Here is a 17,002-nt window from a genome sequence, read left to right as displayed (position 1 = left end):
TCCAACCATCTCATCCTCTGTCATCCCCTTCTCCTCCTGCCCTCAATCTTTCCCAGCATCAGGATCTTTTCAAATGAGTCAGCTCTTGGCATCAGGTTTCCAAAGTATTGGAGTTTCAGCTTCAACATCAGTCCTTCCAATGAACACCCAGGACTGATCTCCTTTAGGATGGACTGGTTGGATCTTCTTGCAGTCCAAGGGACTCTCAAGAGTCTTCTCCAACACCACAGTTCAAAAGCATCAGTTCTTCGGCACTCAGCTTTCTTTATAGTCCAACTCTCACATCCATATGTGACCCCTGGACAGGATGTTAATTTAGGGAAATGGCATCTCTGTAACAGTGTTTGCTTTGTTTGCTTTTAAGTACAATGATGATCTTACTCGGTCCCCATGATAACCCAAAGGTCTGATGCTGAGCCTGCCTGCAGGTGTCAGCTGTCTGGTCTTCAGCAGACCAGGAAGAAACAAACATGGACACTCGGTCTCTTTCCCAGTGGCTGTCTTTCTGGCCGGCTCACGTGTGTCCTTAATGTGGCTCTGCAGCTTGTTGCCTGCGATGGTCCTTGGGGTTTCTGCCCCTCTATCACTCTTCTCACCTACTGGTGCCACTGACATCTATTTTCTGGCAGCGCTGCCTTCACCATCATTCCAGCGATTGCCTTTGATCAGGCTCCCTGACGCGATCTAGGAGAGCTCCATATAAAAACTGAGGCTCTTGGCAGTATCCCAAACTCATGCCCACCCTGCTTTTCCTTTAAACAGGGCTGGACATTTCTAGAGATGTAGACAAGAGTGTACTCTTTGATGTCTTACGGAATCTCAGATGACTCCTCAGAAAATTGTACAGTATAACCTGAAAGATAAGAGGTGTAACATTCTAGTTCTTACTAATTATAAGACCAATTGAAGTATTGCCACAGCTTTGTCTTAATCATCTCCGTATTAGTGACTGTTCTGAACTGAGTCCTCTAGTACATATTTTACTTGATAAAACAGACATGACTTTCTTACTGATTTAGGGATATGTGACTTCTGTCTTCAACAGGAACTCACCTGGGTACCTGGGAATCAATGTTGATGTGAACTAAGAAAGCCAATAATTTAAATTTTATTTAATTGCTGTGAATAAAGGTAATTGTTACTATAAACATTGGGTGAATCTATCGTAAGTACTTTAATATTTGTTGAAGTATATTCTTAGCAGCCATTACATCACTATTTTCCTCTCCCACCTTCATGATTATATTCCATACATCGTATAGAATTTTTATTTTTGTTTGTTAGATTTTAATTTGGCAAAAAATCCATTACCAATAATAACAGCTTGCATGTTTTATCTTTTATTTTTGAGTTTTAGTTTCAGAGCAGCTATTCAGTAACATTGTAACAATTTTAAACTATTAGCTTGTTAGTTTTGTTTGTGGTTTAAGCACACAAGCAAAATTTGCTCTCAACAATGCTGTACCCTGCTTTACTTAAAATTTATCATAAATAATCAATGTAAAGCAGAATGCAGAATATTGGTGAGTATGGGGATCTGAGCACAAACAGCAGCTCTTTCATTTCTGGCCTTTGTCAGTATACAATCCAGCATCTGTAGCAGGGAAATGAATGGACAAGGCAGTCCTAAAGACTGCTATGTAGCATGCCTGCTTACTTAGCACTGTCCTTAGAGTGCGTAAATCTTACCTGCAAAGGAGTCACTGAGGGCTTCAGAGGTTACACGGTCCAGTCCTCTCAGCTACTAAAGTCCACAGCTTACAGTCATTGGTTGGAAATTTGAAGGATCTGAGTTGATTAAGCACTCTACCTGCAACAGCACTCACCAGCTCCTCCAGGTCAGACTAGGTTGGTCTGGACACACCACCTTTGCCCCTCCGGTCCACAGATCCTGGTCTGTGCCCTGGGAGGCTGACGTGTACGGGCTTCATCAACTGACCCCCGTGTCCTCTGGCTTTCGGTCGAGATGGGCCAGTGCAAGCACCACGGGGGGACTGGAGCCCCTTGACTCTGTGCTGGGTGGGTCGCCAACATTTTGTCGCGTCCTCTGACCGGCCACCATTCTTCTCATGTAGACCTCTTCTACGGCCGCACAAGTTCTCTCTGGACTCTAACCATCTCCTCCACATAACCCCTTAAGATCTAAAGGGTGGCTATGGCTCCCATTGTTGGTGGTTCTTAGGTAGTCAACCCCTCACTGGCTTCCTTAGACCTGCCCATACCACAGTGAAGAGTTCCTTTACTAAATCCGTCTCAGTTACCTTGAATGTGCTCTTTCTGTCTTGCCCAGATCCTGACTGAAACACTATTGTTCCTGTTACTCAGAGGTGGAGGACTGAGCCTTGGGTCAAATCCTGGTAGACCAGAAGTTCCAACGTAGGTGCTCACTGTCATATCCAATACACAATGTCTGCCTCCCACCAGCATCCACAAAGTGTTGACTTTTCACGTTACCACTTTGGCAAAATGTATTTCTAGAAGTGCTGAAGGGCTGGCTGCAGACCCTGATTGTGAAAAGACCGTGAAAGCCTCCTGAGTTTCATTTAGGAACCTCTATTCCATGCTTGCATCTTTTCCTTATCTTGTTTGGCCTGAAGAAGCATCCCACTCACCAATCCTTATTTTCTTTGCTCTTATATTTCACCACTTTGTCAACCCTTCACCAAAATAAAAGACATGCTTGTCAAGGTAATACTGACATCCAAAAATGAGGAGATTTGGGGTAGCAAATTAATATTCACTACTCATACTCTGCTCAATTTCTCATAATAATTTAGCAGCACATATGGTAGTTATGAATAAGCATTGATAAGAGGTTTCCTAATCTTTTCCACATGAGCCAGAAAAGAAAGATTTTGTAAAACTTGAGAGAGTCAATTAAGTTGAATGAGTCAATAAATAACAGTTCCAAACCTGTGCCCAAAGCTCTAACCAGTAGAAATTTGGAGTCAGGGATTTGCTTTGTTGCAAAGTTATAGAGAAGTAATTACTAGTTTTATTATATTACTGCCTTCGGTGGCCTTTGGACTTCCAAAGAGGTCTTGGCACTGAACGAAATGCCTAGAAAGGCAAGATAGCTGACTATAAAGAGCTTTCATTCTAAAAAGTCACAAACCAAATAAGAAGAGAAATAGTCGAAATACATCACCTTCACTGTTGTTTTCTCATTTCTTTTTATTCCTTCTTATTACAAAGAGCTGGGGTGTCCGGCAAATGCCTGGCACATGCACGCAAATTCAGAACGTCTGCAGTTCCTCAGCAGACGGAAACAGGCCCCATCTCAAACGATATTCCCAAACACGATGAAAACAGATACTAGCCTGCTCGAAAACGCAATCAAACAGGTAACGTGAAATCCCAATGGAAAAGTTCATCTGAAAAGTTTCTCCTTAGCGATAATCTACAGAGGTCAGAAAGACCCTCCAGATCTTCGGCGAGTGTCTAAAGCTAGCCAGAAAAACGACGTAGTGCTATTCTTGTTTTTCTCACTTTAGCATTTATTTTTAAAAATTCTCAAGGATTCAGAACTTATTTCAACTGTAAATTTAATAAAGAAGGCGCTCTTTAAAATACAGCCTACAGATACACTTGCTATATGGTTAAATCCCTAAGGAGCCTATGCTCACTTGAGGATGGTGTTTTAGTCTTACTAAGAAATGCAGGCACAAGAAAAAGAATAAATCATCACGCTATGGAACAATTTATAGTGTTTGGGAACCAGACATTTCCCTATAAACTCTAAGGCCAAATTACATACCAGCTAGAGTAAGAAAGAATGACTAATAATGTTTAGTAAACAATAAGAAACACACATTATGTGATGAAGGGAAACAACTCCTACTGTTCTTATTTTTGAAAATAAACCATGTAGAGAGAACACTGTATCTCAAGGATAATTAATGTTGCAGAACAGGAATTGCGTTTTGTTCCTAAATTCACCATGAGCTAGCTGAAGAATGCTCCCTGAGCCTTGGTTTTTGTCAACCTTAGAATTTGGAGGAAAAGCTGTGAGGGGTTAGACCAAATGATCTTTAAGATTGCTTACTGTGCCGGAATCAAAGGTATTCTAAATCTATCATAAGTTCCATTTCACACACACACACACACACACACACACACGAGATAAAAATGCCAGTTGTTATATTTTTCCTATGGCTTTGGTTTTGTTCTAGACCCTGTTTTGGAAAGGGAAAAAAAAAAATCACAGATAAATCACTACAAATTATGGTACCAGTCATGGATCTTTTCAAAATTGGAGACTCATCCATTTTCAGCAGTTTTGCTAGCCATGGGGAAAAGGCGATTTCTCTTCTTTCTCCAAAGGCCATAGGAACATGATCACATCTTTTCTCCGATCTTAAACACACACACACACACACACACACACACAAACCAGCTATGTCCATTCTTTTTTTTATATTGGTTTATATACTTCCATGCTTAGTCTGTAAGAATAAAACTGTTCAACTACATCTTGAAGTCTGTGTTTCCAAAAGATTAATGTTCATGTCTGGATTTTCTAGCTTTGGAGTAGGAATATTTATTTTAACAATTATCTATTCTAATTTGTTATTACTAGTATTTATTTAATGCCCAGTTTTATTTTAGTTCATAAAATGTCAATTTTCTGTAGTAGTAATATCACTGAATTTTGAGTTAACAGATATGGTTGTGTCCATCTTTGCTATTCACAGCTGGGTGAACTTAGGCTTGTCATTTGTATCATTTAGCCTTAATTTTCTCACGGTAAAATGAGGGCAGTCTTAAAATCTGTCAAATATACTTCCCAAAGGTATTGTTAAATTAAGTAAAATAATTATGAAAAACCATTTAAAAGTTGCTGAATATGATACAACTAATATTTATAGTAATGATTATTTCTCTCATTGCTTTGTTCTAAATGATTCTGTACTCCAAGGAGCATGGAAACTCTATACATATTTCAAAATGGGATTAACTATTAATTTTAGAAATTTTGAATATTTTTGGATTTTTGGTTGTTCAGCCTTGCATATACATTCAAATTCCTAAAAAACTCAAAACATACCTAGTTAATCCAGAATCAGTGTTAAAGTGTGAAGAAACAGGCAGCGTGCTGAGAGGTAGTGTCCTTAATGTCCATGACTTGCAGTTTATTTAAATGCACAGTTTAGGAATGTCCTCACGGAACTGAAATCTCAGTCAGAACTACTATAACTGCAATGGCAATAATTTAAAAGAGAGCAGATTTTCAAATATAACCCTTAATCCCATTCTGTCCAAAACGTCAACCTTTTCAATTCAGGAGAGTAACTGTTTTTTATTTCCCTGGGCCTCCACACGAAGGGAGATTTTAGTCACCAAATCCACCGCCAGGAAATCAACTGAGAAGAGTGACTGCCGTAGACCTATGGAGAGATTAAGAATTTGCAAAGACGGTGGAGAATGCTATCGGGGCAAATTCCACATGCAGAAACACAGTGAGAAAGTTTCTTTCAGCTTTCGCAAAGAAAATCATCATAGTAATTTGGAAATTTAATAAAGTTCCTTGACTATAAGCAGTCTGGGGAATTATTGGTTTTGAATTACTGGCAGTAGTGAAGAGGGCTAAATACAGTTTCAGAATGAAAATTAGTTTTATTTTGTCAGGAAGTGAGTGAGCACAGAGGTGCAAAGGCAAGAAAGAGAAAGAGAAGATCACCGGGGCCGATACGGAAAAGTGCAACCTAAATTCAGAGATGACAGAGCAGGTGGAGACGTGTGGCGTGGCCACCAGTGCCCCCCACAGCTGAGACTAGAGGCAGGGGGAGGGGCAGCCATGCAAGCGCCAGGCAAGCTCATGGCCGTCCAGCCGGCTACTTGATCTCTGAATGAGATCTGATCGTCCCTCTCTTCCTCCTCCTTCAATGCCCTCGTCAGAAACAGTACAAAGAGATAAAATCACCAAAATCTGTGGTTCCTCCCTTCCTGCAGAAACCTTTGTGGAAGTACAGTTTTAATGAAAATTAGTTGTGAAAGAGTGGCTCTAAGTCGAAGGAAAATCTACAAGATTACCTAACGAAATAAATATTAAGTGTGAAAGACAGAAATAGAGGAAGATCTCTAGATTCTGGTCTGGGCAAATGAGAAAACAGAATTGTCTTCAGCTGAGATGAGTCAAGCAACTTGTTTTGAGTCAAGCAAGTCCCAGGGAAGAGAGATCAGGAATTCAGTTTAGGCATAACAATCCCCAGATGTTTATTAAGCATAAAGGAAAGATGTCCAGTGGGCAATTGTATCTAGAAATCTAGGGTGCAAAAGGAAGTCTGAGTTGGGTGCTTCAATTCAGAAATCATTAACACTCAGAGATTCTAAAGCCATGAGGCCGGATGGGATCAACAGGCAAGTGAATGAAATTAAAGAGGGTCGGAAAACTAAGGACCAGAAAAATAGACTCCTGAGAAGTGAGATATGGGAAAACCACAGGGGTGCATCCGGAAGCCCAAATCAAGAAGAGTATCTAGCTGGGAAGCATCAGTACATAAATATCAACAGCCGAGATGACCTCACGTAAGAAAGAGCTCACAGAAAAAATAATACTAGCTACGCAGATAATACTAGCTACTATCACAGATAATACTAGCCACCAACAGTCTGGTTCCAGGAGAATGCCACATATAATATCAATATTCAACCAGACTACAATTTCTTCCACATCAAAAACCTTTCAATCAACTCCACTTCTCAGGGTTCCCTGGTGGATCAGTGGTAAAGAATCCGCCTGCAATGCAGATGATGCAAGCTCAATCCCTGGGTCAGAAAGCTCTCCTGGAGGAGGGCCAGGCAACCCAAGGAGAGTTACCATGTCCGCCTCTAATCACTCTGGATACATCCCACCTGTATCAAGAGATGCTCAGCCTCCCAGAAATGCCTCATTCTCTTCTCGACACAACATCAACACCTTGCCCCAGAGAAACGGTCATGGAGATGCTTGTATCCTTAGCTTAAGACCTCACACTCACCTCAAATCTATATAATTCACATTATAGTTGGAATACTATGGAAAGGAGAAGATGAAGACCGGAAGAAATGCCGAGACTTGACGAACAGGAATTTGATCAAGTCGGTGGGAAGAGACCTAAATGTTCGGCAGTAGGTGATTGCCTGAGCAGGAAGGGGTTGGTTAAGTCCGCTGCAACTACTAAAGCTCGTGTAGGACTTGGTGATACCCAGAGCATCTGCTGGTTTTGTCCACCCAGTGTCCAGTCTCCATCTTCTGACAGTGGTCCCTTGCTTTTCCCTTGGAAGCTACAACTCCATCACCACCCACAGGCGTGGTGGCTTGTAGATCTAGTTGTTGGCCCTCCTCTTGGCAAACTGTAGGCAAAAATCCCAAGGACAGTTAATCAACTCTTCCTCCTAAAGTCAGCAACATTAGGAGAGGGAAATGGCTATTTGCCAGGGGAAATAAACCACTGTATTCTGGGCCCTGCTTCTCAGACTCAGGGCTCATCTTATCAGCATGCTCTACTGCAACCATACTGGGCCCTCACACATTCTCAGCTCCATTTGGTCTACATCTGTGCTGTACCTGTTGGTAAGTATTTTGAATAAAGCTTCCAGGTTTCCCTGGTCCCTGTCCATCCCAAGACTCCATTCTTCAGCTTTTACTTTATGTCTATGAACATGGCTTAAAAATGATTCCTTTTCCCTCCTTTTACTCCTTTGGATTAAATTAAGCACAGCAACTGGCTATGCAATCGAAAAATACTAGAGAGAGTGGATTAGCCTGGATACTCAATTGCTACTGTTGACCTTCAGAATGACAGTACCGTGGGGTCTGCCCCTGTATACGACTCCAGGCCCCTCCGTTACTTTTACTCACTGACTTGATATAATCTCACTGTTGGATAGCAACTGGAATTACCTGTGAACCAGGGACTGTTCCCCCCACTTGCCAAGTCCTCAACGATGTCAACAGATTAATGCTTAACATCCTGTTCCCTTATTTGCTCTTGGAACCAGCAATAGTTACATAATAAATAACACTGAAACACCTAATATGAACACAGAAGGATTCTTGAAATATTTTATGTATTCTAGACTGCCATTTGGAAGGGAAGATATCCTTTGTATATTAAAATTATTTTTAATATATACAATGGAAATTAGTTACCTACAAGCCACTCTCAAGAGCCTTTTGCTCTTGGCTATGAAACCTGCATTTGAAAACCCTTTCCTTTGAATTCTCTGCCAGTTTTATGGGATGCTCAATGTAAACAGATGCCTCATATAAATTTCATTTTTATAGGTAGCTAATATACTAATATCCTACAGGGGTAATTTAAACTCCCAGGTGTCTGGGTTTTAACTAGGCTGCAAAGAAAATTTAGCCAAGGACAACAGGGCAAACCACCTAAGCCAGAAATGCCACGGCTCTTTCATGAGGCACAAGGGTTTCAACAAACTTCAGCATAATGTCACACAAAGACAGCCTGGCTAGGGGAGAGACTCCATTAATTGAGGTGAGTCAAGTTTATAGGTTACGTTAAGGCAATTTAGAAGTAGGAAATCCCTGTATCTATGATTTATGTAAAGGAGCAGTAAAGCGTCTCACAATGAGATGGCATCAAAACAGCAAATCCTCCTAGAGGGTCACTAAATCCTGAGACTACAGAAGATGGCCCACGCTCCTAGAAAGCAGGTAATGCAAAAAGAGACCAGCAATACTTATTAGACACACACACTGGTTATATTTCTGCGTGTTCCTACTGAGATGAAATTTAAGCTTTTGCAAGGGAAGCCACCAGCCAAGGTTTATACCCAGAAACTAGTTGGAAGCAGATGTCTGACTCTTCTCTAACATATAAAAGTGGTCTTTGTCAGTGATTCAAACATTAAGGCTGGGAGTCCCACCTTGCCCTGGAGCAGCAGATCCTTTTACAGCTGTCTTCCCAACATACACAAGACACTGAGCTCAGAACTGGAAAGGAGGTTGGTATAGCGGCCGAAAGGGCAAGAGAGAGGTGAAGTGAAAGTCGCTCAGTCGTGTCCAACTCTTTGCGACCCCGTGGACTATACAGTCCATGGAATTCTCCAGGCCTGGGGGAAAAAAAGTCCCTTCTCTCTGGAGGTTGGACATTGTAAAAAGCATTAGTTGCTCAGTCCTGTCCGTCTCTTTGCGACCCCATGGACTGTAGCCTGACAGGCTCCTCTGTCCATGGAGTTCTCCAGCCAAGAATACTGGAATGGGTTGCCATGCCCTCCTCCAAGGGGTCTTCCCCACCCAGGGATCAAACCCAGGTCTCTGGCCTTGAAGGCAGAGTCTTTACTGTCTGAACCAGGACCTGTACAAATAATTAACTTAGCAACTGAAGTCGGTGAAAGCAAAGGTGCTAGAAATGAGATGCCAGAGTAAGGGCTGAAATAAGGCCTAGAATTAGGTTGCTCACGAGAAAATGAAGCATTTTTTTGCAGCTGGAGAATCCTCAGACATAAAAGTAATGCTCCGGGGCAGTGATCTAGCAGATGAGCTGTGACTCCAATATGTAAGCATGGGATATTTCTGCACCAAGGCAGAGGCAAGGGAGAGAGTTTTCAGGTAGCGGGTGTGGCTGCAACAGAAGAAACACCTCCGTGAAAAGCGAGAGCTGGGAGAGGTCCAGAAGTCCTTCCCAGTGCTCTCCAAGGTGTGGTTTGCAAGCAAGAGGAACTCTTGAGTGTAAGTCACAAGAAGATTTGACAGTTTGGGGGTGTAGCTGGCCTGGAAAGCAATTGCTGAATTTTCTCCTAGCCAGCTGTGATAACATTACGTATCAGCCACTCTAGGCTGTGAGACCCAACAACTTGGTCAAACGCCAATCTAAGGTGTTGCTATAACGTATTTAGTAGACGTAATTAACATGTACAATCAGTTGACTTTAAGTAAAGGAGACAACCCTCAATCATCTAGGTGAGACCATGTGTCACCTAATTAGTTGAAGGCCTAAAGAGCAAAAGTTGAGGTTTCTTGGAGAAGAAAGAATTCTGTTGCAAAACTGTAATACAGAAATCCTGCCTGAGTTTCCAGTATGCTGGCCTGCCCTACACATGGGTTTCAGATGGCCAGCCCTGCAGTCACAGGAGAGAGTTCCATAAAATCAACCTCTCTCTCTCTCTCTCTCTTTTTCACAATTTTTCAACTAGCCCTCTGTCTTCTTTTTGATTGTAGAGTTCTCAGTTTCTATAATACATATATATGTATATATATACATATCTCTGTGTGTATACAGAACATGTATACATACATTGTATATAATTAGTTCTGTTTCTTTGGTGAATCCTGATACACCTAAGCAGGTGAGCTCTTGAGTGATTCTTTTGGAAAAATGAAAAATATAAGATGATATGTGTACCCCCAAGCTGCTGAGACAGTCCACTTTGGTTACAGACATACCCACAGATAAATATAGACGGATACCATTTCATCACTAGGTCACTTAGACCTTAAGCATCCACAAGGAGTTAAAATCATTTACAAAGAGTTGTACATTTTTCCGATAGAAGCATCACTCCTGTTTCATAACATTCCTCATCTCTCTCTTTTCAAGTACATTTTCTGTAAATTATCTTTGTAGCACTATTTTCTACTCGAAACGAAACTGCCAGAAAGGGGAATCCCAAGCAGGCTCTTCTTGTACATATATTCAAATCGCCCCCAAGTTTTGGCAGCATTCCTAAATTCTCTCACGTTTCAGAGACAGGCAGGTAGGTACCCAACAAAGTCTGGGGCTGAGTGAGTCTAGAGAACAGTAAAAACTCCAAGACCCAAAGAGCAAAGCCAGGGGAACCGTTCCCTGAAGAGCGGGAGGAACAGAAGTTCAAAACGAAGTGACCAGAAAATTTAAATCAAGTTCACTCATTCATTCAAAACTTACGAAGCACTTACTACACACATGTCTGTTTGGGGTCACTGTAGGGAGGAGGAGAGATGACGTACAGCCTACACCCTCAAGAGCATAAAGTTAAAAAAAAACTGTAAAGGAAAGCATAAAGTGTGTGCTTCTTATGTGTTCACTTTATACATAAGAAAACTGAATATGAGAAAGAGAAGGGAGAGGTGCTTCTAGAGTGTATAAAGTAAGACAAGCATAAAAATAACTGTACACAAGGTAGAAACTGTGAGGTCTCCCTCATCCGTGTGAAAGGGAACCGTGATGAAAGAGCCCACTGAGAAGCAGTAATCAAGAGCTCCAGAATCCAAGATGTGGAGGTGCCTGCAGGCAGAAGATGGGCATTGCCACAGCAGAGCTACGGGAGGCCCTCGTGCCCTAGAGGCCCTCGTGCCCAGGAGATCCCAGCAGTGGTACCCAGCTTCTCCATCACTGCCACATATAATTCAAAACAAACCTGTACTTAACTTTTTAATTAAAGAAATCCAAGGACTTTCCTGGTGGTCCAATGGCTAAGACTTCACCTTCCAATGCAGGGGTATAGGTTCGATCCCTGCTTGGAGAGCAAAGATCCCACATGCCTTCTGGCTGAAAGACCAGAACGTAACAGAAGCAGTATCGTAACAAGTTCAATGAAGACTTTCAAAGTGGTCCACATCAAAAAAAAAAATTTTTTTTAAGAAATCTGGCTAAGTTCTGATTGTTACTTCCGCAATAATAATTTTAGTGCTTTTCTGTAATTAACACGTTTTTTCAAAGGCAATTTCGGGAGATGCTTCTGTTTTGCTAGTTCTCTGAATGTGCTCTCAAGCTCACGAGCACCAGGACGCATGAAGCTGGTTTGCACACAGCACCTTTTACATCATCTATGCCTGCTTTCTCACTCCAATGGCAGAATTGAGGAGTTGCCACGGAGACCAATGGCCCACCAGACCTAAACTATTCACCATCTGTGCATTTATAGAAAAAGTTTGCCTACTTTTGATCAATGGAGTAATTTGGCACAGAGACAAATGCAAAAAGGTGTACAAGTGATTACTAGGGAAATAGGCTGGCAATCTCCTAGGAAGCCTTGCAGAAGGATCATTAGTCAACTAGGCAGTCAATGAGTTAAGTTGGTTAGCTTACCTTTATGGACACAACTTCAAATTCAGTGGACCTCCTGGGAGCAGATCACCCAAGGCTGAACTGCTGCTGCTGCTGCTGCTGCTAAGTCGCTTCAGTCCTGTCCAACTCTGTGCGACCCCATAGACGGCAGCCCACCAGGCTCCCCGTCCCTGGGATTCTCCAGGCAAGAACACTGGAGTGGGTTGCCATTTCCTTCTCCAATGCATGAAAGGGAAAAGTGAAAGTGCAATCGCTCAGTCATGCCCGACTCTTAGCAACCCCATGGACTGCAGCCTACCAGGCTCCTCAGCCCATGGGATTTTCCAGGCTAGAGTACTGGAGTGGGCTGCCATTGCCTTCTCCGAAGGCTGGAATAGAGATTATGAAATTGACGTGTGTGCAAAATACGTGCCATTTAGCAGAGCACTGATCCCGTGACTCTCCCGTTCCCACTCCCCCCTGTAGACACAGTCATGGCCAAACTGGCCATCAGAAAGCTGCTCAGTGACACAGAATCAGAGGAAGCCAATGTAATGGCGGCAGGTAGAGACAGCCTTACAAGGAGACGACCCTGTGGATGGAGCCAGAATCCCAGAGCCTCTGGGCTCCTCCATGGTGCGCGGGGGAATGGCACTCCTAAGACTTACCTCTGTAATCATCCTTTACATTGTGTTGCCAGCCTCCCTCTTTCTGATGCATTCTTTCCTTGGAAATCCAAACTTATTCAATGAAGCTGCAGTCCTGTTCTGAAGCCCAGTGTTGGGTCTATCCCATTTCTTTAGGTCAAGATTCACTCTCCTTGGTTGCTTTATTTCCTTAATGTTCAAGGGCATCTTACAGAAGTCATCCAGTTTGACTCGGAGATGCTGATGGCATTTTTTTTTTTTTTTTGCTTCTCATTCACACAAGGTGACGGTGGATTCAGCTCGTCTCATCGTCACGCACCTCGTCCTGTGAGCAGTTCCTCCAGGACTCATCTGGTGTCACGAGCGTGTGCTCACATACTCAGGAGTACAGATAAAGGGCTCATTTAGAGGCCCCAAAACCTTATCAGGGCTTCCCGTGTGGCTCCTTCGGTAAAGAATCTGCCTACAGTGCAGGAGACCCGGGTTCAATTCCTGGGTCAGGAAGATTTCCTGGAGAAGGAAATGGCAACTCACTCCAGTATCGGTGCCTGGAGAATCCCACAGACTGTAGCCTGCCAAGCTCCTCTGTCCATGGGGTCACAAGAGTCGAACATGACTTAGCAAATAAACCACCACCAAAACGTTATCAAATCCTGATTTCTACATCAACCAATCCTGATGTGGTTGACCTCTACAACCACACCAAAATCCTGCTGGGTAACAACAGTCACTAAATCCTTCCCATCTGATTCTGACTTGGAATGTTCAACTCTCTTTCTTTCTCTTTTGGATTGTAGCACTTCCGCACTGAGGGCAAGGCGCTCAGCCTTGCTGACCATACCTCTTTTGCTTTGTAAGTCTTGTTACACTGGGATTGTTGGGAATTTTCAGTCATTTTCTTGTCCATGTGGTCAGCAACTTAGTGCAACACAGAACTGATCAGCTATTATTTGCCTGCTTCCCTTTATTACGCTGGCATGAGGCAGGTTAGGCTAACGCTCGCTCTTTGAAGAAACGTTTGCAAGTCAAGTAGTTTAGTCCTTGTAAACCCTGTGAAAGATGACAAAAGTGGGGGGCTGGGAATAACATTTTCAAAGCTAATCATGGTGTTGTGTGCTTTCCACATAAAATATTTATTTTAAACCTCAAAGCACATACCTATTTCTTAGATGAAAGTTGAGGCTCAGATAAGTTTAGTAATGTGTTGAGGCTCTCACAGTCGGTAAGTAATGAATCCCGAACACAAAGGCAAATTCACCTTCACCAGTGGTCTGATCTCATTCCGTCACACGGCATTACTTTTTTTGCAACAACTGTTAGCTAGTAGGGTTGGCTGCTCTTAGAGCCGTGGATGCATCGCCATGAAAAGCATTTGGTTTAGAACTTGTTTTTGGTGGTAGATTTCATAAAGTCGTCATCACATGCACGGCTGTGTCAGAATCTTCCTGGAATAAGGCAAAGATCAACAATGTAAATGAACAGACATTTCATTTGTAGAGTCAGAAAGTACGTTGGTAGCTGCTGGGGTGGGTGGGGGGTGGGGCAGGGGAATGCAGGCTTAGTATTTAACGGGGACAGAGTTTCTGTCTAGGAAGACGAGAAGCTCGGGAGAGGGATGATGATGAGAGCCACACAGCAGTGTCAGGGTGCTCACCGCCACTACCCTGTACACTTAGATATCATTACGATAGCATGTTCTATACTGCGTGACTGCTACCACAGGAAAAAAAAAAAAAGCATTTAAATAAATAAATGAACATTCCTATTATTTTCCCACAACCCTAACTCTCTCATACCTGCCGAGGACCATCAGCTACAGTCAATATTCATTCAAATAATACAGCAAATATTTATTGAGTATGGACTATGGGCCAACCATCTGTGCTGAGCTTGGGAAAAGATTCTTGCCACAGGTTGACCCAATGGCTGAGGGCACTAGCTACGTAATGGCCAAGGGGCCCAACATACGGAAGAACAGAATAGGAATCTTGAAGATTCTGAAAAAGAAACATATTTCTAGGGTACTGAGTTTATTTTCACAGGCAGAAATAGCAGAGAAACAGCAGAAGTGTGATTAGCCGTCTGTCAGCTGCACAGGTGATCTGCACTCTATTCAGAGCCGCCACCACCACACTCACCCCCCCCGACCCTCCGTGAAATCCCGTTCGGGAGGGAATGCTCGTGTTTGCCAAATCACAAACACCCAACCGCTTCCAGTCAGAGGATGCACGCAGACCCCAGCAGTGACCTCAGCACTTGTTGACATCTCTGCTGCCCTTCTTGGAAGCTTTCTTTCTCCCTACTGACACACGTCATGGCTGCAGCAGCTGGCACCACCTTCAGATAAGAACTGGCCGCGCTGATCAGGAGGAGATCGGAAGTCGTTTGCTCTCTGAACCTCAGCATCCTCTTTTATAAAATGGGAACGGGGCCTCTGTCTCAAAAGGGTGTTAGAACATAAACGCAAGGGGTTTCTCATGCTCATTCACTTCACAACAACAGCAAACATGATCTGACACTGCAGACAGACCCATGCCAGGCAGTGGGGGCACGAGGGCGGGCAACAGGCCCCGCTCAGGCTCTCCTGGATCTTCTGTGTTGTGGGCCAAACAGACGCGAAATGAATAGTCACCGAATGAGCTACGTCAATGACATGTTTCAAATGTCATAAAGGATGCTGTGAAGTGCAGAGTGCTTATAGGAAAATATATAAGAAAAGCTCCCTGTGGCAGGTTGACTAATACCTACCCCCCGCCAGAAAAGATGCCACATCCTAATCCTCTGAAACTGTGACTATGCTATTCTTTGTTGTTCAGTTGCTAAGTTGGGTGCCTGCCTCTGTGACCCCATGGACTGCAGCCTGCCAGGCTTCCCTGTCCTTCACCATCTCCTGCAGTTTGCTCAGATTCATGTCCGTTGAGTCACCGATGCTCTCTAACCTGCGAATATATTCATGGCCAAAGGGACTTGCTGATGTGGGTTAAGGGTCTGGAGATGGAGAAATGACTCGGGCTGATCTGGGGGGATTCATATGTAATCACAAGGGTCTTTAAAAGTGGAACAGGAAGGCAGAAGGGTTTTTGAGTACAAACAAAGAAGCTGGCGATAGGATGAGGATCTAGAGACAGCCCCATCACTGGCCCTGGGGACGGGGAGGAGGCCACAAGCTGAGAAAGGCCTGCGGCTTCTAGAAGCTGAGAGAGGTGAGAGAATGTACCCTGGAGCCTGCAGAGAGGGGGACCACTGGCTCGTGAGCCCAGGGAGGCCTGCCTCAGACTTCGGACCTAAAGGAGAGTCAGAGGGTAGTTTCTGCCATTTTAAGACACTAGATTTGCGACCATCGGCATATCCTTCCCTGGGCTCTGCAGTCAGAGAGAACTAGTAAAGTCCCAAACTTCATGACAGGGAGGAGGGTCAGAGCACGCGTCTTTGAGGAGCTGAAGCGGGCTTGACTGAGCTGAGGGCCTGGCCCCCCTCCTGCCTGCATCCTCACGGGTCACGCCCCTCAGCCGGGTCGAGGCCTGGGGCTTCCTGCGGTGCCCGCTTGTCTTCCCAGGAGCGCAAACTCCCCACTGGCTCCATGAGGCCAGCGGGCTCTGACTGGACCTCTTCCCGCCCTGGGTCCCCAGGAGATCCTTTTATTCTTTCAGCAAGGGTTTATTGAGCACTTGGATGTGACAGCTTCTCTGCGAGTGCTGGGGGTAAACAGCAGACCAGAGTCACACCCCAGTGGACGCAGCAACGCTTTTCACAACAGCCAAGACGTGAAAGCCACACAAAGGTCCATCAGCAGAGGGATGGATAAATAGGACATGCTAGGTACATACAACGGAGTTCAACTCAGCCGGAAAAAAAGAAGGAGCTAATGCCATTTGTAGCCACCTGGATGGACCTAGAAATTACCATACTAAGTGATGTAAGTCAGACAGAGAAAGATGAATATCATACGATATAATTTATACATGGAATCCAACAAAACATGATACAAATGAATTTTTTTACAAAACAGAAACATACTCACAGACATAGCAAACAAACTTATGATTACCAAAGGGCAAAGGGGGAGCGATAAATTGGGAACTGGGGATTAACAGACACACACCACTATACTGAAAATAGATAGCCAACCAGGACCTACTCTATAGCGCAGGGAATTATATTCAATATCTTGTAACAACGAAAATGAAAAAGAATCTGTAAATACACATACATTGTTTACATATGTAAGTACATGACTGAATCACTTTGTTGTACACATGAAACCTTGTAAATCAACTACCCTTCAACTTTTAAAAATTTTAAACTTAAAATTTTAAATGTTAACCTTAGAGAAAGTTGGGGTTCTCAATGGTGTTGTTTAAGTGGGGCACATATTTATGC

Source organism: Ovis aries, chromosome 1 (assembly GCF_016772045.2).
Source record: "Ovis aries strain OAR_USU_Benz2616 breed Rambouillet chromosome 1, ARS-UI_Ramb_v3.0, whole genome shotgun sequence".
Taxonomy (NCBI): Eukaryota; Metazoa; Chordata; class Mammalia; order Artiodactyla; family Bovidae; genus Ovis; species Ovis aries.
The sequence above is the reverse complement of the archived record's forward strand: the minus strand, read 5'-3'. Positions refer to the sequence as shown.